The sequence below is a fragment of the Balaenoptera borealis genome (genome assembly GCF_965194805.1).
Source record: "Balaenoptera borealis genome assembly, chromosome: 11".
Taxonomy (NCBI): Eukaryota; Metazoa; Chordata; class Mammalia; order Artiodactyla; family Balaenopteridae; genus Balaenoptera; species Balaenoptera borealis.
In genome coordinates, this window is record NC_138868.1 from 60,883,433 (window position 1) to 60,907,441 (window position 24,009).

Here is a 24,009-nt window from a genome sequence, read left to right on the forward strand (position 1 = left end):
TTGTGGTTACCAGAAGGGAGAAGGAAAGGGGAAGGGGTGAGATAAAGGTAGGGGATTAAGAGATACCAACTACTATGTAAAAAATAAGTAAGCTACAAGGATATATTGTACAGCATAGGGAATAGAGCCAATATTTTATAACTTTAAATGGAGTATAATTTATAAAAATTTTGAATCACTATGTTTTACACCTGAAACTAATATGATGTTGTAAATCAACTTAGCTCAACTAAATAAAAATAAATAAATAAAATCTATGTTGAATTTAATTAAAATGAGAGGAAGATGTTTGTGTATCCATGCACACAATCAGCATATTTTTGAGCATCTACTAAGTGCTATGCACTCTATCAGGTGCTGGAGATCCATCACTAAGCAAAAGAAACCAAGGGTAGATAGAGACAGGGATAGATAAAGTGCTCTGGGAGTTAATGGAAATAAAAAATATATCAATTTTACTTACTTAATAATTTTACTTTGAGTTACTTTCCTATTGTTGTCATATCAAATTAACATAAACTTAGTTACATAAAACAACACACATTCATTATCTTATGGCTCTGGAAGCATGAAGTCCAAAATGGGTCCCACTGGGCTAAAATCAGTATGTTGGCAAGGCTGAATTCCTTCTTGAGGCCCAAGGGGAGAATCCATTTCATTGTCTTTTTCAGCTTTTAAGGGTGGCCCCTTTGCACATCCAGCAGTAGCATCTTCCACTTTAAAGGATGCCTGTGATGACACTGGGCACAACTAGCTAATCCAGGCTAATCACTTTAGTTTAAGGTCAGCTGATTAGCAACCCTAATCCCCACTTGCCATGTAATGTAATATATTCTAAATTTCAAGGATTAGGGTATAGGTATCTTTAGGGAAGGGGCATTATTTTGCCTACTACTGACACCCGAAGAATAGGAATTACACTTTGTCCCTTCTTTTCAGGTATTGGGAAATGTAAGCAGACAGTTAGCCATTGATCAGCTCTCCTTTGATGGTGCATATTAAGATTATCTCGGAAATTGCCAGAACAAGCAGGAAAAAATTTCCAAAAAAATGTCTATTATCTTGTTTTCAAATATACAGAGCCAGATACTAGGTGGATGAGGAACACAGACAATATGGAGAGATAGATAAAAATGCAAAATAAACTGTAACCTCTATACAGCCTATACTCTTCACCCCATTCCAGCTTTCCTTCTTGTGATCTGCTGCACCCAATCATGAAAATAATTTAAATTTACACTAACTGTGCAACTGACAAATCTCTTTCATCAGTTATATATTTGATGCTCAAAAAAGCCTGAAAAGCAAGAAATTTTATATGAATCTTACATTAACCATAGAACCTTAAGTTGTATAATCAAAAAGCCAGGGCCTGTGTTTTCTGCATGATGCTGTGCTCCCTAGGTAAGCACTGTCATCTTCCTTCCATCTTCTCATGTGTTCTTTAAAGTGTGAAATTGAATCTCTACTTGTGCGAGGATGAAATAGGCTTTTGTATAAATCTCCAGCCTTATCTAAATATTAACTCAAAATGTAGCATAACCATAAATGGAAAACATAAAAATAAAACTTATAGAAAAAAATACAAGAAAATCTTCAAGATTTAGTGCTAGGTACGAAGTGCTAGACAAAGAATTCTTATGCTTGACACCAAAAGTACGATCTATAAAAGGAAATGAAAAACTGAACATCATTAAAATTAAACTCTTTTGCTCTGTGAGAGAGTCTGTTAAGAAGCTTAAAATACAAGTTACTGACTGGGAGAAAATATTTGCAAACCACATATTTAAAAAGGATAAAATCTAGAATATATAAAGAACACTCAAAACTCAACAGTAAAAAAAAAAATGTCAGATTAGAAAATGGGCAAATGACATGTACAGACATTTCAAAAAAGAGAACATGCGGATAGCAAATAAGCACATGAAAGATGTTCAACATGATTAGCCATTAAAAAAAATGCAAAGTCAAACCAAAATGAAATGGCACTATGTAAATATCAGAAGAGCTAAAACAAAAAATAGTGACAACAACAAACATTCGTGGGATGCAGAGAAACTGGATTATTGAGCCACTGTTGAGGAGAATATGAATAGTTTAGCCATCCTAGAATACAGTTTGACAGTTTCTTAAAAACCTAAATATGCAAGTACCATATAAACCAGAAATTACACCCCTGGGAATCTATCCCATAGGAATTAAGAATTATCTTCACACAAAAACCTGTCCATAAATGTTTAAAGTAGCTTTATTTATAATAGCCCCCAAATGGAAAAAACTCAGTTGTCCTTCAATGGGTGACTGATTAAACAGCGGTATATCCATACCGTGGAATACTACTCAGCAGTGAAAAGAAATTAACTATTGATATATACAACCTGGAAGAATTTCCAGTGAATTATGCTGAGTGAAAAAGCTAATCCCAAAAGGTTACATACTGTATTAATCCATTTATATAATTCTTGAAATGACAAAGTTATAGAAATGATGAAAGTGGTTACCAGTGTTTAAAAGGATAGAGGGCTCAAGAGAAGTAAATCTGGCTATAAAACAGCAACATGAGGAATCCCTGTAGTGATGAAAGTATTCTGTCTCTTGACCATACCAATGCCAATATACTGGTTGTGATATGATAGTACAGTTTTGCAAGTTGTTACCACTGGGGGAAACTGAGTAAGGGTACATAGGAACTCTCTATATTATTGCATACAACTCTGAATTTATAATTATCTTAAAATGAAATATTAAATTTTTTAAAAGCCTGAAAAATATTGTAGTTCTATTTTTAATGTTTTGAGGAACCTCCTTACTGTTTTCCACCACAACTGGACCATTTCGCTTTTCTACCAGCAAGGTACAAGGGTTCCGATTTCTCCAAAACCTCACCAATACTTGTTGTATTTTTTATGGTTGATAATAGTCATCCTAACAGGTATGAGGTTATATCTCATTGTGGTCTTGATTTGCATTTCCCTGGTGATTAGTGATGTTGAGCATCTTTCCATGAACCTGTTGACAATACATCTTCTTTGGGTAAATGTATATTCAAGCATTTAGCCCATTTTAAAATCAGGTTATTTTTTTTGGATTGAGTTGTAATAGTTCCCTATATTTTTTGGAAATTAATCCTTTATCTTATATATGGTTTGCTAATATTTTCTCCCATTCCATAGGCTGCCCTTTCGCTCTATTAATTGTTTTCTTTGCTGTGAAGAAGCTTTTCAGTTTGAAGTAGTCCCACTTGTCTATTTTGGATTTTGTTGCCTATGTTTTCGGTGTTATATCAAATGAAATCATTGCTAAGGCCAGTGTCATTGGAGGAGGGGAGAAATGAGGAGTTGCTAATCAAAAGCATGAAGTCTCAATTATGGAAGATGAGTAAGTTCTAGAAATCTGCTGTACTACATTGTACCTATAATTAACAATATTGTATTATACACTTAAAGATTTGTTAAGATGATAGATCTCATGTTAAGCGTTCTGACCAATAATTTTTTTAAGGCTGAAAGCACATGTCACTTTGCTTTCTCTCAATGTCCCCAACTTATACAGCATAACACATGTCCTATTACAATTGAAATCTTTCCCTGATGAAACTGAAAACCTATTATTTTGTGGTGAGAAGCTTTCTGGAAAATGAAAAAGTCATAATGAAAATTGTTACAAATGACTGTTCCATGGATACATCATCTTAAAAAGTAGGAAGATTTTACTGTCTGAAACTTAATAAGACTGTATTTTCCCATTACAAAGTAATATATTTGAATCAAATTATATTTCATAATAATTATATAATTAGCAACTTGGACATCTGGCTTCATGTAATTTTGATTACCTATGGAGAGTCTATTTCCCAGAATATCTTTCTACTTAACATTTCTTGGTAATAGAAATGTCACATCTCCTGTTAAATTATATCAACCACTGTTAAGGCAAGAACATTAGGAGAGAACAAAAGTTCAAAGTTTGAAACCCATAATCAGTTAAAGCCACACACACACACACACACACACACACACACACACACGCACACACACACGCAAACACACTGGTTCCCAGGCCCATGACTTTTGTTCCTTTAACCCAGAAAGACATATCCAAGAGAATTTGACGGAAATAACCCTCCTTATTATTATCTCACCATTCATTAATTAAGTAGTCACTGATTTCTATGTGCCTAAGAAAGCACTAGAAGCTGAAGAAATTATAAATTTCAAAAGAGAGTCCCTGAGCTGCTTGAGTGTACCAGTCTGGAGTTTGTCACTGAAATGGCTGTTCTCTGGATATATGTATCTGTTTGTACTCAGCACCATTTCTGCCCTTCTAAGCTCTCTGGTCCACAGATTCTGGGAGCCTAGAAAGCTTCTCTTCCCAGATTCTAGTGCCAGCAGGATTGGATGGTTAAATTTTAACCATGCAGAAGATTCAACTTTATTTTATCTATTGTGGGTTTTTAATCTCAACTGTTTTTATTTTACTTCTTTTTTAAATTTATATTTTATATTGGACTATAGTTGACTTACAATGTTGTGTTAGTTTCAGGTGTACAGCAACGTGATTCAGTTATACATATACATTATGTGTTTTATATTTCATTATTTCTGCTCTTACCCTTATTATTTCCTTCTCCCTACCTATTTGGAATTTACTTTGCCCTTTTTTTCCTAGCTTAAGGTGGAACTTTAGGTCTTTTATTATAGATCTTTTTAAGGCACATAAGCATTTAAAACTATAGATTTCTCTCCAAATTGCTAACATAAGCATTTAAATTTAAAATTCCCTCTAAAGCCTGATTAGTTACATACCACAGAACTTGATATACTGTATTTTTACTATCATTCAGTTCAAACTATTTTGTAATTTCCCTTGTGATTTCTTCTTTAATCCATGAGCTATTTATAAGTACACTGGTTAATATGCCAATACTTAGGGATTTTTGGAATATCTTTTTGTTACTGATATAATTTATTTTGTGGTATCTGTATATTTTTAAACGTATTGAGACTTTTTATGGCCTGTCATAAGGTCCATTTTGGTGTATGGACCACTGATTATTTTGGTATAATTATTCCATCAACTGCTGAGGACAGGGTGTTACAATATCTAATAATGATTGTGAAAATTGTCTGTTTTTCTTCTTAATTCTGAAAATGTTTGCTTCATGCATTTCAAAGTTCTGTTGTAAGGCGCATACACTTTTACAACTGTTATATCTTCCTGAAATGAATTCTCTTTTATCATTATGATATACCTCCCTTGATCTCTGGTAATACACTTTATTTCGAGTCTACTGGATGTGGTAGTAATATAGCCACTTTAGCCTTCTTAAGCTTACTGTTTTCAAGGTATATATCTTTTTCCTTCCATTTACTTTAACCTATTGTAGTATCTCTGTGTTTAAAGTGTATTTCTTGTAGATAGCATATAGTTAGGTCTTGTTTTTTTACCTACTCTGATAATCCCTGCCATTTTATTGGCGTGTTTAGCCCATTGTTGCACTCAATGTATTTTGGTATGGTTTGATTTACTCATGATTTTCTATTTATTTTCTCTGTTTTCTTTGTTGCTGTTATTTTCCCACTTTTATTGCTTTGCTGCCTTATTTAATTTTTTTTTAGAATTTTAACTTACTTTAAAGTTGACTTTAGCTATATTTATTTGCATTATTCTGTAATGATTGCTCTAGAGATTATTCATCCTTAACTTTTCACATTTTATTTAGAGTTAATTTTGTGTCATTTTACATCAAATTTAGAAAACTTCTAACATATAGTTTTATTTACAACCTCCTCATCCTTTATGTTATAGCTTTTGTATATATTACATTTACATATTTCATAGGCCAACAGTTCAGCATAATTCTCCTTTCATAATTCTCCTGAAGACATTCCTTTAACATTTCTTTTAGTGCTGGACTAATGACAACAAATTCTCTTAGTCTTTTTTTTTAATCTGAAAACGTATTTATTTGCTTTTATTCATGAAGAATATTATCAATGATATAGTCTAGGTTGATCTTTATTATTTTCCTTTCTCCCAGTCAGTTAAAGATAGTTTCCTACTGTCTTATGGCATCCACTGTTTCTGATGAGAAGTCAGTCATCATTTGATTCATTGTTCCCCTGCATGTTATGTGTAATTTTTCTTCTCCAGTTGTTTTCGAAATGTTTTCTTTACATTTTATTTTCATCAGTTTTTTATTTATCATGATAGATTCATTGAGCTTCTCCTATGCCTTTCATCAAGAAAGTTCAAGAAATTATCAACTGTTGTTTCTTCAGATATTGTTTCTGTCCCATCCTCTCTCTCCTCTCTTTCTGGAACTCCTATTTTGAAATCTTTGCTAATCACAATATCTGTGTCATCTCAGAGTATTGACTAGTTGGTTTTTTTCTCTTCAGAATAAACCATGTCTTACTACCTTTTAAAATGTCAGGTGATTTCAGATTGTATTCTGGAATTATGAATAATATGTTGTAAGACTTTTCTGTTATAGTCTCTGAAGAGTGTTGTTGCGTGCGTGTGTGTGTGTGTGTGCGTGTGTGTGTGTTTGTGTCTTAGCAGCCAACTAACCTGGCTGGACTCAAACTGCAAACTTTGTCTTCTTTTTTTTGTAGGCCATTGTGCTTTTAGAGTTAACTAGGGTTTTTGTAGTCTGCTTTACACGTATCTGCTTCAGGGGTCAGATGGAGATTTGTGCAGTGTCTATACACCAAACTGTGGTCTCCACTCTCTGGTTCTCTCCTTTCCAGGATTCTCCCTCACTTCCTAGTAACTGTGATGGCCCTGAACTCTGTCTTCTGGTTCCTGAATCAAGTAAGACTAGGTTTTTATTGTTCCCACATGACACACAATGAGGCATGCTCTCAGGAAAATAGCCATAAAAAATGTGAAATTCATCCAAGGCTGTCCCTTTCTTCCAAGGGCAGATACTGCTCTGGTATGTGTCTGCTTTGGGTTGTTCTCAAGTTCCTACATATCTTTTTCTTTTTCTTGTTTTAAATTTTTTCCAGAGTTAGTACTTGTTATTTGCAGAAGGGTTGATCTAACAGTAGGTACTGGCTTTACCAGAATCTTATGTAATATGTGAATAGCAGAATCAGAGCAAGAGTTATTAATTGTACTAAAAATGTATTTCAATTTATTATTGCTTTGTAACAATATCCTCAAAAATTCAATGAATACTATCAGAAGGTACCTGTACCCACTTCTTTGGCTAAATATCCAAATAGCTGGCAAAACTCAGAAAAGAAATTGTCAGGCACTGTAGTATATTTTAGGCCAATACTGCCTGGACACCCTCAAGAGTAAAATCCATCAACTTCATTAAAGTTTTTCTACTGTGATCTCATGGGTGACTTGTTTTTAGAAGATAAAAAAGAGTGGCTGTTTATTTGCCTTTCTTACAGTAGACCCTGGACACTGTCTTGGTAGTCATCATACTTATACCCTGGAACCTTTGTGAACTCCTAAATTTATAAATGGATTATTTTTCAGGTTCTCTTCTTTACCTCAAATTATATTTCTGTTGAGTAATGAGTTCCCTGGCATCGCTTCAAATTTTAACTACAGTTTTCTACATTTACTAAAGTTTTATCTCTCCCTTGTCAGCAATATTTCATAAATAAAACATTTTTACAACCTTAGGAGAATTTATAAGTATATAAGGAGAGAACAACCCAGCTGCATTGGGATGTGACAGACTAACATCATTCACTATCTTAGTAATTCACAGCTCAGCATTCAGGTTTGTGCTTCAGCAAGGGAACAAATTGTCATGGTAGCACTTATCAAGCACTGTAATTACATGATTTCTTTTCCGTATCTTCTACTAGATCATAAACTAAATTGTCATTGCATCTCTAGTACCTACTACAGTAGGTTTTCATTAACATTTGTTGAATAATTATTGAAAAGATAAAACTAAGAATACTAAAGCTCCACTGAATTTACATGTTAAAATAAAACCTCTGTTTTTCAACAGTAGTGACTGTTATGAGAATGTATGTGTGTGTGTGTGTGTGTGTGTATAAATGGAGGTGTGTGGGTGTGAGTGTGTGGATATGGATATGATAATTATAAATATACAGGCATATCTCGGAGATATTGGATGTTCAGTTCCAGACCACTGCAATAAAGTGAGTATCGCAATAAGTAGAGTCACATGAATTTTTTGATTTCCCAGGGCATATAAAAGTCATGTTTATACTATACTGAAATCTATTAAGTGTGCAATTGCATTATGTCTAAAAAAACAATGTCTATACCTTAATTAAAAAATGAGAATTGCTAAAAAATGCTAACCCTCTTCTGAGCCTTCAGTGTATTATAATTTTTTGCAATAGTAACATCAAAGATCACTGATCACAGATCACCATAAAAAAATATAGTAATAATTTAAAAGTTAGAAATATGTGAGAATTACCACCAAAATGTGGTACAGAGACACACAGCGAGCCAATGCTCTTGGAAAAATGGCTCCGATAAGCTTGTTCGATGCAAGATTGTCGCAAAATTTCAATTTGTAAAAAACGCACTATCTGTGAAGTACAATAAAGCAAAGCACAATAAAATGAAGTATGCCTGAATAACATTTTACATGAATAATTTTACAAACATCAATGTCTTTGGATGACTACATTTTCTGAGACATGAGTTGTTTGTACCTTAAAAAACACTCCTGCCTATGTGATAATCTACAACATTTTCCTGCTATGCCCACCCTCTAGCTGTTCTTTTGATAAAACCTAGGCAAAGGGAGATACTCCAAGGCTGGGTTTTATAGAGAACTCACTGAACTCTAAAATACTCTGAGGTTTAACCTCAGACATCTGATGAAAGCTATTCCACTGACCAAAGATACATCATCCATCAATCAGGAATACTTTTCTTCAAGTGTAGCTCCCATCATATCACTTTCTTGCTTAGAACATTCATTTGTGCCTCACAGTCTAATGTACACAATCCAAACTTCTTAGATATCCATTCTCCTTTGTCTTCTGCTTTAAACCATTCACTAGCTAAGTGACCTTGGAAAAGGTACTTCTCCAAACTTCAGTCTCCACTTTTATAAGAGTAATACCTATGAGTATCAAATATAAGCAATATGAAACACAGTAGATATTTAATCAATGATAGCTATTAATTTAATTATTATAATTTATCTTATTTTCTTTCTCACTAAGCTAACTGAATTATGAGTCATTCCTCCAAAATGCACCCTCTTCCCCTAGCACAATTATTAAAATTTAGCGCTGACAGAATTTTCTGTGATGTTAGAAATGCTGTCTATGTACATTGTTCAATATGACAGCCATGTAGATATGGAGCATTTAGAAAGTGGCTTGTGTAACCGAGAAAGTAATTTTTAAATTTAATTTAATATTAATTCATTTAAATTTAAATAACCATATGTGCTTATTGGCCGCCATATTGGATAGCACAGATCTATACTCTCCTTGAAAACCTCTGTGATTCCCTCTAGAGAAACGTGATTCCTTCCTGAGATGTCCTATTTCTTTAACCCTAGTGAACTACTATTTGATCACTTCCACTAAGAAGCCTTGGTTTTGTTTGTTTGTATGTGGGTTTTTTGGTGAGGGATGTTGTTGATCTCTCCTCAGATGGATTGAATTATTTTCTCATCCTCAGATATTCTGTACATATCTTTGTCAAAATTTTTAAGCTATGTTGAAATTGCTCATTTACTTAAGTCAAAGGCCTACATATAATAGAAACTCAACAAAGATAGGTGAAAAGGAGGAATAAAGTGCAGGAGGGAGGAAGGAAGGAATAAAAGGGGAGAGCTTAAGGTAAGCAGGCATAGAAAATGTGTCATGGAAAGTACATTCACTCACAACTACACTGAGTCAACAATGCTTCTTAGTTCCCAGTTTTGAACAACCACTACCTAATATATTCCCTGAAGGTCTCATCTAAACAATAATAATCAATCAGCAACTGAACATAATGGCACCTTGGTTTGAGTTGTTTGGTGGAATGTTTGATTATAAGGAAACAGAAAATAAGAAACACTTATAATTGTTCTTTCAAAGCTTCCGCTCATATCACAGATTACATTTCATAATTCTCAGGAGGCCCTTAGTCACCTCTGGCTGTCACCAGAAGAATCACTGAAACAGTAGACCCAGCCTGCGTGGCACTTTACAATTTCACTTTTTTACATGTACTTTCTGGAACTAAATTTCTGAGCCATCTCATTCCACCACAGAAAGACCAATCTACAAAGCAGCTCTTCCACCAAAGGAAATGCTAGGGTTAATGGACTTTCTCTTGAAATCCGATCAATAATAGTCATATAACATGTAACTGTCATGTTACTCACTGTTGTTACTCACTGAACTCTAATCCCAACTAATAGCTATAAAGCTTTTCCAGAAATCTCCATAGCAATGAGCTCACTTAATGAAGTTTAGGTATAGGTATGAGAAGAGCACCAGTACGCAAAGTGAATGAAGGATTTACTACTTGGCCAATAATTGATTAGATACTTGTGCAGAAGACTGGCAGAGTGGTACACTTATTTTTAAAATATTTGTGCTCATCACCTACTATGTTCAGGCTTAGACTGGACATGGGGCACAAAAAGGAGAACAAGACACAGTTCTTGACCTTAAAGAGCTTGCAGGTTAGTATGGAAAATAAAGTGAACCTTTTAAAATCAATACGATAAATACAACCATGTGGAGTGAGAGGTGGGGGCAGCCATAGGACATTTTTGAAAGTAGGTAAAAGCTGAAATTTAAAGGATATTTAGGGGTTACCCAGAGAAGTATGTGTGTTTGTATTGATACTGGAATAGGGTAGGAGGTGACAATGGTAGAGGGTTTTGAAGAGAGTGTTCTATTCAGAGGGAAAAATGTGTGCAAAGTTTTAGAAAATGATACTCAACCAGGCATAAGGAACAAAAAATGAGTGAGAAACAAAGATATTGTCTTGAGGGAGCTCCCAGTCTGTGTCTTCCCTATAAATGGATACATTAAACCATGACAAGTTGAGTTCTATAAGAGGGAATGAATCAAGTTCTAGGGGTCTAACATTCCTTGGAAAGTCAAGAAAATTTCTTAAAAGAAGATAATATTTGATCTTGATCTTCAACCTTCAGATATCCCGTTCCCAAGTGAATTATTTTAGAAGCTTGACAAACCCCTTAATGTTTCCAGCACAAGTATCCTAAAAAGGTTTCAGAGTAATATGAAAATGAGCATGTGTTTTCAATGTATGCTGAAAACAGGAAAAAAGAAGGTTACCGTTGAACCAACAGAGTGAGGGTGAAGTATTTCTGTTGATGTCTGGATCAAAAAAGAGAATTTGTGGAATCATGGAAATATTAAATATCATAGGATCAGAAGTCAAATAAAGACTCAGTCCATTTGCTGAGTCATTCAACTGATATTTGATATTTAATTCCTCCATCATAGGAATTTTGGACATAGGGATATAGACATAGGTTAAAAAGGCAACACCTTCTCTCAAGGCTAGCAGAGGGAGAGTCATGGAAACATATGAAGTACAATGGATGCATAAGTGCCTTGATAAGGTATGCCAAGAGATGCAAAGGCACTAACCAAGTTTTCTGGAGGGGAGAGGAGCAGAGATGGGTAATTAGGTCAGAGAAGGTTTTCTGTAGGGGATATTACTATAAAGGAACTTGCAGTCCTGCAGGTAATAGGTTGCCAAATCTGAAGCTGTAAAATAAAGAAATTCATTCCTCACCACAGTCAACATTCTGATCTGGTGTGAATATGGAGTTAGTAAGTCAGTGATTAAGGCTCAGATATGTATTAATATAATCAAGGTGCTGCCTGAAGCACATGTTTTTTGACGTTCCCTCTCTTGAAGAAGATGATGGACAAGTTTATTCTGATAGTCAGTGATAGACGGTGAAAGCAAAGCCTGAGGCAATGGAAATCAGGTCATATTTATGTGCCTGAACAACCCCCTCCAGGTACTGTTTCTAGGGAATCTTGGAGAAATGACAATTCAAAGACATTTCAATTTCTGGTGTTCAGTGTTTTCAGTAGACAAACTGTGAAAGAAGAGACTGCTTAATTGGAGGCGCCTAAGGTATTCATGTAAGTGTAATTGGAAATACAAAATTTTATCTGTGGTATTCCCCTAGAGACCATGCACAAAATGAGAAGATGACCATAAGCTGGTATTTGCCCAAGACAAGTGTTTCACTACACGACTGCCCTGGGCCAATGTAAGAATATGAAAAGACTTTGACTTCCTCTAGAACCACAGGCTGAACCTTACCTTTTAACCTAGAGAAAATTAATCTGTTCAAAAGACATCTCATTTGAACTGAACATAATTAAATAAATTTACACTACAACAAAGAAAGTAATATTTTCAGTTGTAAACTTATGTTCACATATATCTTCAAAAACATTCTATGACATAGATATTCGACGCCTTTTATAGGTGTACAAATGAGAAAAATAAGCCTCTGATCGATTAAATGCCATGTCCAAGAACATGCAAATGTGAAATGACAGAACTGAGATTTAAATTGAGACTTTTCTCTATTCAAAATCCAAATTTCTTCCCTAGTTCAAAAGTCATCCTCCTAGAAAACAAAATCACCACCAATCATGGTTTCTGGAGTAGGGATGGGGAATAGAATCATAATATAAACAGCACCAGCTTATCTTCTTAAGAAGTGGTTGGTAGTGATATTAAGGAAAATTAAAGTAGCAAAAATACGTTACAACAATTAAGAATATAAGGTAATGTTATCAGGGCAACTCCACACCAAAAATATTGTTGTCTGGGTCTTGGAAAAATAGGTTGTTTCAATAAAAATAAAAATAAAATCAAAGCAAAGTCATGGGTCTCATAAAAAAGATAACCCAAAATAATACCCTCAAAATGGATATAACAGTATTCAATATAAAGGACCTTTTAAAAACTGAATTCACCTAATCCTTTTACAGCATTTGATTCTGTTGAATACTTTCTCTTACTTGAGACTCTCTCGTCCCTCTTTGTCTGTGATAACACATTCTTATACTCCTCTTATGTCCCGAACCATTCTTTTCTAATCTCCTTACTTTGATGCCCTCTCCCTCTTCCTGATCCTAAAGTGCCGGTATTCCCCTTAATTCTCCCTTGGCCTATTGCTCATTTTACTACCTAAGATTTTGTTAGCTAACCTTTTCTACTGTCAATGTTTTAACATAAAATGACATGCTACTGTAATCCAAATTCCTATCTCCAACTCAAGGATAGAATTTCAGTTCCTCTAACTCATCAGTCTGTACTCTTTCCAGTACAACATTATGGTCTTAGGTAAAATACAGCAGGTTGAGAATTCCAAGTGGGGTTCCTAAAACCACAGTGGATTATTGATAGGTGACTGAAAAGTCAAGAAACCAGATAAGACCAAGGATGAGTGCCTGAGATGAGGGCCACCATCATTAATTCAATGAGTCTGGACAGACTTGGTAGAGTTTGAATGTGTTTCTTTCAACTGCCTTCTTCTTAGACATTTATCCATCCTCAGCTGTGGCTTGTCTACTTTAAAAGAAGAGCAACAGTTTCTATTCTAAGTGATCCCTTATCTCCTCTTAGATCTGTAAAGACCAAAGCAAAATACAGCTGTTGAACAAATTTCCCTTTGCTTAGCCTATGTCTCTAATTCCCCATTCTCATTTTTCAGCAAACCAATTTTCTCTTTACCGTCTGTCTCCTACAAATACATTCGAGAAATCTTTTCTTGCTGATTGAATTGGGCCCTGCAAATTAATACTCTGTTTTTTACTTTCTTTCACTTCCACTTGTCTCTTAAAAATGTGTTCCGCTCACTTGCCTTTGAATCTTCCCAATTCTTCCCATTACTGAAGAGCTGCGGTTTTCTTTTAAGCCATCCTATTTTCTAAGGTTTCTTTGCGAGGAGTGGTAGAGAGAAAATCGTCTCTTTAACTGTTTTATCAGCAAATATTAATATATTTTTAACTAAAGCTCATTAATTTTGCACTTTAGTTTCAGTGTCTTCAGCCTTACCATAGTTTAATACATATCTTACTAATACTTGGTCATTTATTCATTCAAAAACCATTTATTGAACCTATAATGTTCTAAAGACTATATTAGATCTTAGAGATGTTAAAATGAACTACACATGAAAGCTTCCTCAGGAGGCTTAGAATCTTGAGAAAAAATATGTACATAGGTACTGTATAATAAATAATAAATATATTTATTAATAATAAAATTTTGTAGGTGATCACATGAGTATAACTATGAGAAATAGTTGGACAGAGATGATATCCTAGAAGTAATGATTGATGGGAGCCTTCTGTGCAAATCAAAGGTAAAAGTGAATTTAAGGTAGAGGAAGCAGCATTCTAAGGCCACATACGTTTACAGTGGACCCTTTATTGGTGCCTGGAAAGCTCAAAACAATACACACTTACTTAGGAAAGGCCTCCCTAATCTATGACACTGACACAGGTGTGGATCCCTAGAGACAAGTTTGGACTTCATGACCCACACCACACTCCCGGCCATAGCTTCTTGGACCAAAAGTGCACATTTAAACTAAGTTAGGCAATACAATTTCTTTTCCAAATAATTTGATGTGGGGCCTTAAAAAAGGCATATCACTCTCCTTATGTAACTGTAACTTAAACACATGAAGTCAGTAGCTCTGTAGTAGCAGCTATGTCCCACCATGTGGTCTGAGGTTGCAAAGGGAGAAAAAAATGAATTAGACATGGCGAATAAAGCAGAAGAGAGAAGTAGGGGTCCTGACTGCCTTCTAAATATCCATTTCAGTCTTTCAGAGACCTAGGTGTATTCTAGCTCAAAGGTTCTGGGGATGCTCCTATGTCTAACAAATTTCTTCTTTGGCTTAGGCAGGCCTGAGCCGGTTTCATTACTGGTAAAACACCAGTCTTTATTAATCCAGCTATTCGAAAGTTGAGCCAACGATTTCAAGCTCCCAGTGGCCAAAGCTGGAACACACTGAGCAACAAAATAAATAATGTAGTATTGGATTATAATCCAAAGTAGAAGCTGAATATTCATAAGATCATGCTGATATAAATACTTTATTGACTAAGCCAGTAAATAAACAAACAAACAAATAAATAAATAAATAAGGGAAAGGAGATAAATTGCCTTTACAGAGGAATTCCAAATAATAAATGGTATACTGTTCCCTTCAGGAGGTGGAGCTTAATCTTTCCCTCACCCTTGAGTGTAGGCTGACTTAGTGACTCACTTGCAAAGAAGAGAGTATAGAAAGAGGACATTAGTAACTTTACAGTGAAGAAACCTGACAAACACTACCTTAAGCAAGAGGTCCAGGTTAACATTACAGTGATAAGTTATGTTGATAGCATGTTCCCCTTGATATGATGTGATGAGCAGGGCTTGTCACCTCTGTGGTATTCTTTACAAAACCCTATAACTCCAGTCTAACCATGAGGAAAAACATCAAACAAACCCAAATTGACAGACATTCTACAGAATACCAGTACTCCTCAAAATTCTCAAGGTCATAAAAAATGAGAAAAATCTGAGAAATAGTTACTTACCAGAGGAGACTAAGGAGATGTTATGATTAAATGCAATGCGGTATCCTCGATGGGACCCTAGAAGATAAAAAGGACATTAATGGAGAAGCTGCTGCAAATCTATACATGAAGCATAAAGTTTATCAGTAATGTAACAATATTTGTTTCTCGGTTTTGACAGATATACCACGGTAGTGTAAGATGCTAAGTACAGGAAAAGCTGGTGGGGGTATATTTAAATTCTACTCGATCTTCACAAAGTTTCTGTAAATCTAATTTTATTCCAAAGTAAAAAGTAAAAACAAAAATATATTCTAAAGTAAAAAAGATTTATGCATGGCTAGAATGCAGGATTCATGTAAGGGAAGAGCAGCAAACATTGAGATCAAAGAAGTGAGTGAAGACCAAATTGTAAAGAATTGTCTTTGCTATACAAGATGATGAAAGCTCAACACAGGAGTGAAACTACCAAACCTGTTTTAGAAACAGCATTCTGCATCTTTGAAGAAGCTATACTTATAGGGAGGCAAGGCTTGGAGAAGAAGCATAGTTACAGGGCCATTACAAAGTCTAGCAAAAAATTTCAAAGACATATATTAGTATATCTTTGTTGATATGGTACTACCCACTGAGACCAAAACCCTAATAAAAGCCCATTCACTCAACCACACGTGTAAAGTCATAAAAAGCAGCTTTTCAGAGTACTGAGCAGAGTTCCCTGTGCTATACAGTAGGTTCTTTTTTTTTTTTTTAACATGTTTATTGAAGTATGATTGCCTTAAAATACTGTGTTAGTTTCTGCTGTATAACAAAATGAATCACCTATATGTAAAGATATATCCCCATATCCCCTCCCTTTTGCATCTCCCTCCTACCTCCCTATCCCACCCCTCTAGGTGGTCACAAAGCACCGAGCTGATCTCCCTGTGCTATGTAGCTGCTTCTACTAGCTATCTATTTTACATTTGGTAGTGTATATATATCAATGCTACTCTCTCACTTTGTCCCAGCCTACACTTTCCCCACCCAGTATCCTCAAGTCAATTCTCTATGTCTGCATCTGTATTCCTGTCCTGCCACTAGGTTCATCAGAACCTCTTTTTTTTTAGATTCAATATATATATGTTAGCATATGGTATTTGTTTTTCTGACTTACTTCACTCTGTATGAGACTCTAGGTCTATCCATCTCACTACAAATAACTCAATTTCGTTTCTTTTTATGGCTGAGTAATATTCTATTGTATATATGTGCCACATCTTCTTTATCCATTCATTTGTCAATGGACACCTAGGTTGCTCCCATGTCCTGGCTATTGTAAATAGAGCTGCAGTGAACATTGTGGTACATGACTCTTTTTGAATTATGGCTTTCTCAGGGTATATGCCCAATGGTAGGATTGCTGGGTTGTATGGTAGTTCTATTTTAGTTTTTTAAGGAGCCTCCATACTGTTCTCCATAGTGGCTGTATCAATTTACATTCCCACCAACAGTGCAAGAGGGTTCCCTTTTCACCACACCTTCTCCAGCACTAATTGTTTGTAGATTTTTTGATAATGGCCATTCTGACTGGTGTGAGGTGATACATCATTGTCGTTTTGATTTGCAATTCTCTAATGATTAGTGATGTTGAGGATCCTTTCATGTGTTTGTTGGCAATCTGTATATCTTCTTTGGAGAACTGTCTAACTAGATCTTCTGCCCATTTTTGGATTGGGTTGCTTGATTTTTGATATTGAGCTGCATGAACTGCTTGTATACTTTGGAGATTAATCCTTTGTCAGGTGTTTCATTTTGCAAATATTTTCTCCCATTCCGAGGGTTGTCTTTTCGTTTTGTTTATGGTTTCCATGACTGTGCAAAAGGTTTTAAGTTTCATTAGGCCACATTTGTTTATCTTTGTTTTTATTTCCATTTCTCTAGCAGGTGGGTCAAAAAGGATCTTGCTGTGATTTATGTCATAGAGTGTTCTGCCTATGATTTCCTCTAAGAGTTTTAGAGTTTCAGGCCTTACATTTAGGTCTTTAATCCATTTTGAGTTCATTTTTGTGTATGGTGTTAGGAAGTGTTCTAATTTCATTCTTTTACAGGTAGCTGTCCAGTTTTCCCATCACCACTTATTGAGGAGGCTGTCTTTTTTCCACTGTATATTCTGGCCTCCTTTATCAAAGATAAGGTGACCATATGTGCATGGGTTTATCTCTGGGCTTTCTATCCTGTTCCATTGATGTATATTTCTGTTTTTTTGCCAGTACCATACTGTCTTGATTACTGCAGCTTTGTAGTATAGTCTGAAGTCAGGGAGCCTGAGTCCTCCAGCTCTGTTTTTCTTTCTCAAGATTGCTTTGGCTATTCGGGGTCTTTTGTGTTTCCATACCAGTTGTGAAATTCCTTGTTCTAGTTCTGTGAAAAATACCAGTGGTAGTTTGATAGGGATTGCATTGAATCTGTACATTGCTTTGGGTAGTATAGTCATTTTCACAATGTTGATTCCTCCAATCCAAGCACATGGTATATTTCTCCATCTGTTTGTTTCATCTTTAATTTTTTTCATCAGTGTCTTAAAGTTTTCTGCATACAGGTCTTTTGTCTCCTTAGGTAGGTTTATTCCTAGGTGTTTTATTCTTTTTGTTGCAATGGTAAATGGGCGTCTTTCCTTAATTTCTCTTTCAGATTTTTCGTCATTAGTGTATAGGAATGTAAGAGATTTCTGTGAATTAATTTTGTATCCTGGTACTTTACCAAATTGATTGATTAGCTCTAGTAGTTTTCTGGTAGCATCTTTAGGATTCTCTATGTATAGTATCACGTCATCTGCAAGCAGTGACAGTTTTACTTATTCTTTTCCAATTTTGATTCCTTTTATTTCTTTTTCTTCTCTGCCTGCTGTGGCTAAAACTTCCAAAACTATGTTGAATAATAGTGGTGAGAGTGGGCATCCTTGTCTTGTTCCTGATTTTAGAGGAAATGGTTTCAGTTTTTCACCATTGAGGATGATGTTGGCTGTGGGTTTGTCATATATGGCCTTTATTATGTTGAGGTAAGTTCCCTCTGCACCTACTTTCTGGAGAGTTTTTATCATAAATGGGTGTTGAATTTTTCAGAGGCTTTTTCTGCATCTGTTGAGATGATCATATGGTTTATATCCTTCAATTTGTTAATATGGTGTATCACATTGATTGATTTGTGTATATTGAAGAATCCTTGCATTCCTGGGATAAACCCCACTTGATCATGGTGTATGATCCTTTTAAGGTGCTGTTGGATTCTGTTTGCTAGTATTTGCTGAGGATATTTGCATCAATGTTCATCAGTGATATTGGCCTTCTCTGTGACATCTCTGTCTGGTTTTGGTATCACGGTGATGGTGGGCTCGTAGAATGAGTTTGGGAGTGTTCCTCCCTCTGCTATATTTTGGAAGAGTTTGAGAAGGATAGGTGTTAGCTCTTCTTTAAATGTTTGATAGAATTCGCCTGTGAAGCCATCTGGTCCTGGGCTTTTGTTTGCTGGAAGATTTTTAATCACAGTTTCAATTTCAGTGCTTGTGACTGGTCTGTTTATATTTTCCACTTCTTTCTGGTTCAGTCTCAGAAGGTTGTGCTTTTTTAAGAATTTGTCCATTTCTTCCAGGTTGTCCACTTAATTGACATATAGTTGCTTGTAGTAAACCCTCATGATTCTTTGTATTTCTGCAAGGTCAGTTGTTCTTCTTTTTCATTTCTAATTCTATTGATTTGAGTCTTCTCTCTTTTTCCTTGATGAGTCTGGCTAGTGGTTTATCAATTTTGCTTATCTTCTCAAGAACCAGCTTTTAGTTTTATTGATCTTTGCTACTGTTTCCTTCATTTCCTTTTCATTTATTTCTCATCTGATCTTTATGATTCTTTTCCTTCTGCTAACTCTGGGGTTTTTTGTTCTTCTTTCTCTAATTGCTTTAGGTGTAAGGTTAGTTTGTTTGAGATGTTTCTCATTTCTTGAGGTAGGATTGTATTGCTCTAAACTTCCCTCTTAGAAGTGATTTTGCTGCATCCCATAGGTTTTGGGTCATTGTGTTTTCATTGTCATATGTTTCTAGGTATTTTTTGATTTCCACTTTTATTTCTTCAGTGATCTCTTGGTTATTTAGTAGTGTACTGTTTAGCCTCCATGTGTTTGTATTCTTTACAGTTTGTTTTCCTGTAAGTGATATCTAGTCTCATAGCATTGTGAGGGGAAAAGATACTTGACATGACTTCAATTTTCTTAAGTTTACCAAGGCTTGATTTGTGATCCAAGATATGATCTCTCCTGGACAATGTTCCATGAGCACTTGAGAAGAAAGTGTATTCTGTTGTTTTTGGATGGAATGTCCTATAAATATCAATTAAGTCCATCTTGTTTAATGTGTCATTTAAAGCTTGTGTTTCCTTATTTATTTTCATTTTGGATGATCTGTCCATTGGTGAAAGTGGGGTGTTAAAATCCCCTACTCTGATTGTTTTACTGTTGATTTCCCATTTTATGGCTGTCATCATTTGCCTTATGTATTAAGGTGCTGCTGTGTTGGGTGCATAAATATTTACAGTTGTTGTATCTTCTTCTTGGATTGATCCCTTGATCATTATGTAGTGTCCTTCTTTGTCTCTTGTAATAGTCTTTCTTTTAAAGTCTATTTTGTCTGATATGAGTATTGCTACTCCAGCCTTCTTTTTATTTCCATTTGCATGGAATATCTTTTTCCATCCCCTCACTTTCAGTCTGTATGTGTCCCTAGGTCTGAAGTGGGTCTCTTGTAGACAGCATATATACGGGTCTCATTTTTGTATCCATTCAGCCAGTCTGTGACTTTTGGTTGGATTATTTAATCCATTTACATTTAAGGTAATTATCGATATGTATGTTCCTATTATCATTTTCTTCATTGTTTTGGGTTTGGTTTTGTAGGGCTTTTCCTTCTCTTGTGTTTCTTGCCTAGAGTAGTTTCTTTGGCATTTGTTGCAAAGCTGGTTTGGTGGTGCTGAATTCTCAACTTTTGCTTGTCTGTAAAGGTTTTAATTTCTCCGTCAAATCTGAATGAGGTCCTTCCTGGTAGAATAATCTTGGTTGTAGGTCTTTCCCTTTCATTACTTTAAATATGTCCTGCCACTCTCTTCTGGCTTGCAGAGTTTCTGCTGAAAGATATGCTATTAACCTTATGGGGATTCCTTGTATTTTATTTTTTGCTTTTCTCTTGCTACTTTTAATATTTTTTCTTTAATTTTTGATAGTTTGATTAATATGTGCCTTGGTGTGTTTCTCCTTGGACTTATCCTGTACGGGACTCTCGGCGTTTCCTGGACTTGACTGACTATTTCCTTTCCCATGTTTGGGAAGTTTTCAACTATAATCTCTTCAAATATTTTCTCAGTCCCTTTCTTTTTCTCTTCTTCTTATGGGACCCCTATAATTTGAATGTTGGTGCGTTTAATGTTGTCCCAGAGGTCTCTAAGACTGTCCTCAATTCTTTTCATTCTTTTTTCTTTATTCTGCTCTGCAGTAGTTATTGCCACTATTTTATCATTCAGGTCACTTATCCGTTCTGCCTCAGTTATTCTGCTATTGTTTCCTTCTAAAGAATATTTAATTTCATTCACTGTGTTGTGCATCATTGTTTCTTTGCTCTTTAGTTCTTGTAGGTCGTTGTTAAACATTTCTTGTATTTTCTCCATTCTATTTCCAAGATTTTGGATCATCTTTACTATCATTATTCTGAATTCTTTTTCAGGTAGACTGCCTATTTCCTCTTCATTTGTTTGGTCTGGTAGGTTTTTACCTTGCTCCTTCATCTGCTGCATATTTTCTGTCTTCCCTGTTTGCTTAACTTACTGTGTTTGGGGTCTCCTTTTCACAGGCTGAAAGTTCATAGTTCCCATTGTTTTGATGTCTGCCCCCAGTGGGTAATGTTGCTTCAGTGGGTTGTGTAGGCTTCCTGGTGGAGGGGACTGGTGCCTGTGTTCTGGTGGGTGGGGCTGGACCTTGTCTTTCTGGTGGGCAGGGCTGCGTCCAGTGGTGTGTTTTGGGGTGTCAGTGAACTTAGTATGATTTTAGGCAGCCTCTCTGTTAATGGGTGGGGTTGTGTTCTTGTCTTGCTAGTTGTTTGTCATGGGGCATCCAGCACTGAAGTTTGCTGGCCGTTGGGTGGTGCTGGGTCTTAGCATTGAGACAGAGATCTCTGGGAGAGCTCTCGCTGATTGATATCACTTGGGGCCGGGAGGCCTCTGGTGGTCCAATGTTCTGAACTCAGCTCTCCCACCTCAGAGGCTCAGGCCTGACACCAGTCCGGAGCACCAAGACCCAGTCAGCTACACAGGTCAGAAGAAAAGGGAGAGAAAATGTAAGAAAAAAAAATAAAAAATAAAACAAAATAATTAAAATAAATAAATAAAATTATTAAAATAAAAAAGTAAAAAATAATAAAAACAAAAAAGAAGAGAGAAACAAAATCAATAAACAAATCCACCAATGATAACAAATGCTAAAAAGTATACTAAGATAAACATAAAAATCAGAAACAAATCAGTTGCAGACAGCAAACCCCAAGTCTACAGTTGCTCCCAAAGTCCACCACCTCAATTTTTGGTTGATTCATTGTCTATTCAGATATTCCACAGATGCAGGGCACCTCAAGTTGATTGTGGGGATTTAATCTGCTTCTCCTGAGGCTGCTGGGAGAAATTTCCCTTTCTCTTCTTTGTTGGCACAGCTCCTGGGGTTCAGCTTTGGTTTTGGCCCCACCTCTGCATGTAGGTTGCCCTCAGGCTTCTGTTCCCACCCAGACAGGATGGAGTTAAAGCAGCAGCTGATTAGGGGGCTCTGGCTCACTCATACTGGGGGGAGGGAGGGGTACGGTAGTTATAACTGGAATGTGGGGCAAGCCTGCAGAGGCCGGCATAATGTTGCAACAGCCTCACGTGCGCCATGTGTTCTCCCAGGGAAGCTGTCCCTGGATCATGCGACCCTGGCAGTGGTGGGCTACAGGCTCCCAGGAAGGGAGGTGTGGATAGTGACCTGTGCTTGCACACAGGCTTCTTGGTGGCTGCAGTAGCAGCCTTAACATCTCATGTCCATCTCTGGTGTCCGCCCTGATAGCCACGGCTCGCACCCATCTCTGGAGCTCATTTAGATGGTGCTCTGAATCCCCTCTCCTTGTGCACCCTGAAACAATGGTTTCTTGCCTCTTAGGCAGGTCCAGACATTTTCCCAGACTCCTTATAGGCTAGTTGTGGCACACTAGCCCCCTTCAGGCTGTGTTCACGCAGCCAACCCCAGTCCTCTCCCTGGGATCTGACATCTGAAGCTGGAGCCTCAGCTCCCAGCCCCCATCTGTCCGGGCAGGTGAGCAGACAAGCCTCTCAGGCTGGTGAGTGCTGGTCAGCACCTATCCTCTGTGCGGGAATCTCTCTGCTTTTCCCTCCGCACCCCTGTTGCTGCGCTCTCCTCCATGGCTCTGAAGCTTCCCACCCCCCCGCCTACATCCCGTCTCCGCCCGTGAAGGGGCTTCCTAGTGTGTGGAGACTTTTCCTCCTTCACAGCTCCCTCCCAGAGGTGCAGGTCCCATCCCTATTCTTTTGTCTCTCTTTTTTCTCTTTTCTTTTGCCCTACCCAGGTACGTGGGGATTTTCTTGCCTTTTGGGAATTCTGAGGTCTTCTGCCAGCATTCAGCAGGTGTTCTCTAGGAGTTGTTCCACATGTAGATGTAATTTTGATGCATTTGTGGGGAGGTAGGTGATATCCACGTCTTACTTCTCCACCATCTTCAAGGTCCCTCTGATGAAAATCTTAAACTTCTCTCTTTCAGTGAATTTGAAAGGAAGTTATATGCCACCTGTTTCTTACAACAGATATAACTCAGGGAACAGCCAGATGGGAGAGACGAACAAAGGAAGGCACATGGGGAAAGAGCTGGAAGCTTCCATCTCTCTCTGAGTGCATCACTCGTGCAGCACCTGCCTGTGTTCACTCTCCCGGAAGTTCTCGCTAGAGTAGGTTCTTATTAGTTATCTCTTTTATATAAGTAATCTGTATATGTCAATGATCTATATGGGGAAAAAATCTTAAAAAAGGGTGTATATATGTATAACTGATTCACTTTGCTATACAGCAGAAACTAACACAACACTATAAAACAACTATACTCCAATAAAAATTTTTAAAAAAGAAAACTAAAAAAAAAAAAAAAGCAATTTCTCAAAGGCCAGAGAGACACCTGATATACTTGGGCAGGTCCTGGCTCTGAGACTGTTTTACTGGTCTAAGGTCATTAAAGAGTTTTAATTTTCTTTATTGATTTTAAAGAAGCACTTCAATTCACCTTTAAATATTCTTTCCCTCTTCCCCTTTACATTATAAAATTTCCATCAAAAATCCTTAGAGCTTTCCACACATTCCTACAAAATCAACTTCCTTTAATGCTTCTTTCACTTAACATTTAAAGTCTAATAATACT

At 36.4% G+C, this 24,009-nt stretch overlaps 1 long non-coding RNA gene across 1 annotated transcript in view; it reads right to left on the reverse strand.

The window, feature by feature from the left end:
* LOC309606383 overlaps positions 1 to 24,009 on the reverse strand; it is an 805,264-nt gene that overhangs the window by 260,510 nt on the left and 520,745 nt on the right. Inside the window, exon 12 of the long non-coding RNA XR_014231787.1 lies at positions 15,567 to 15,623. This is a non-coding gene — a long non-coding RNA (uncharacterized lncRNA). The remainder of the gene's footprint in view (positions 1 to 15,566; positions 15,624 to 24,009) is intronic.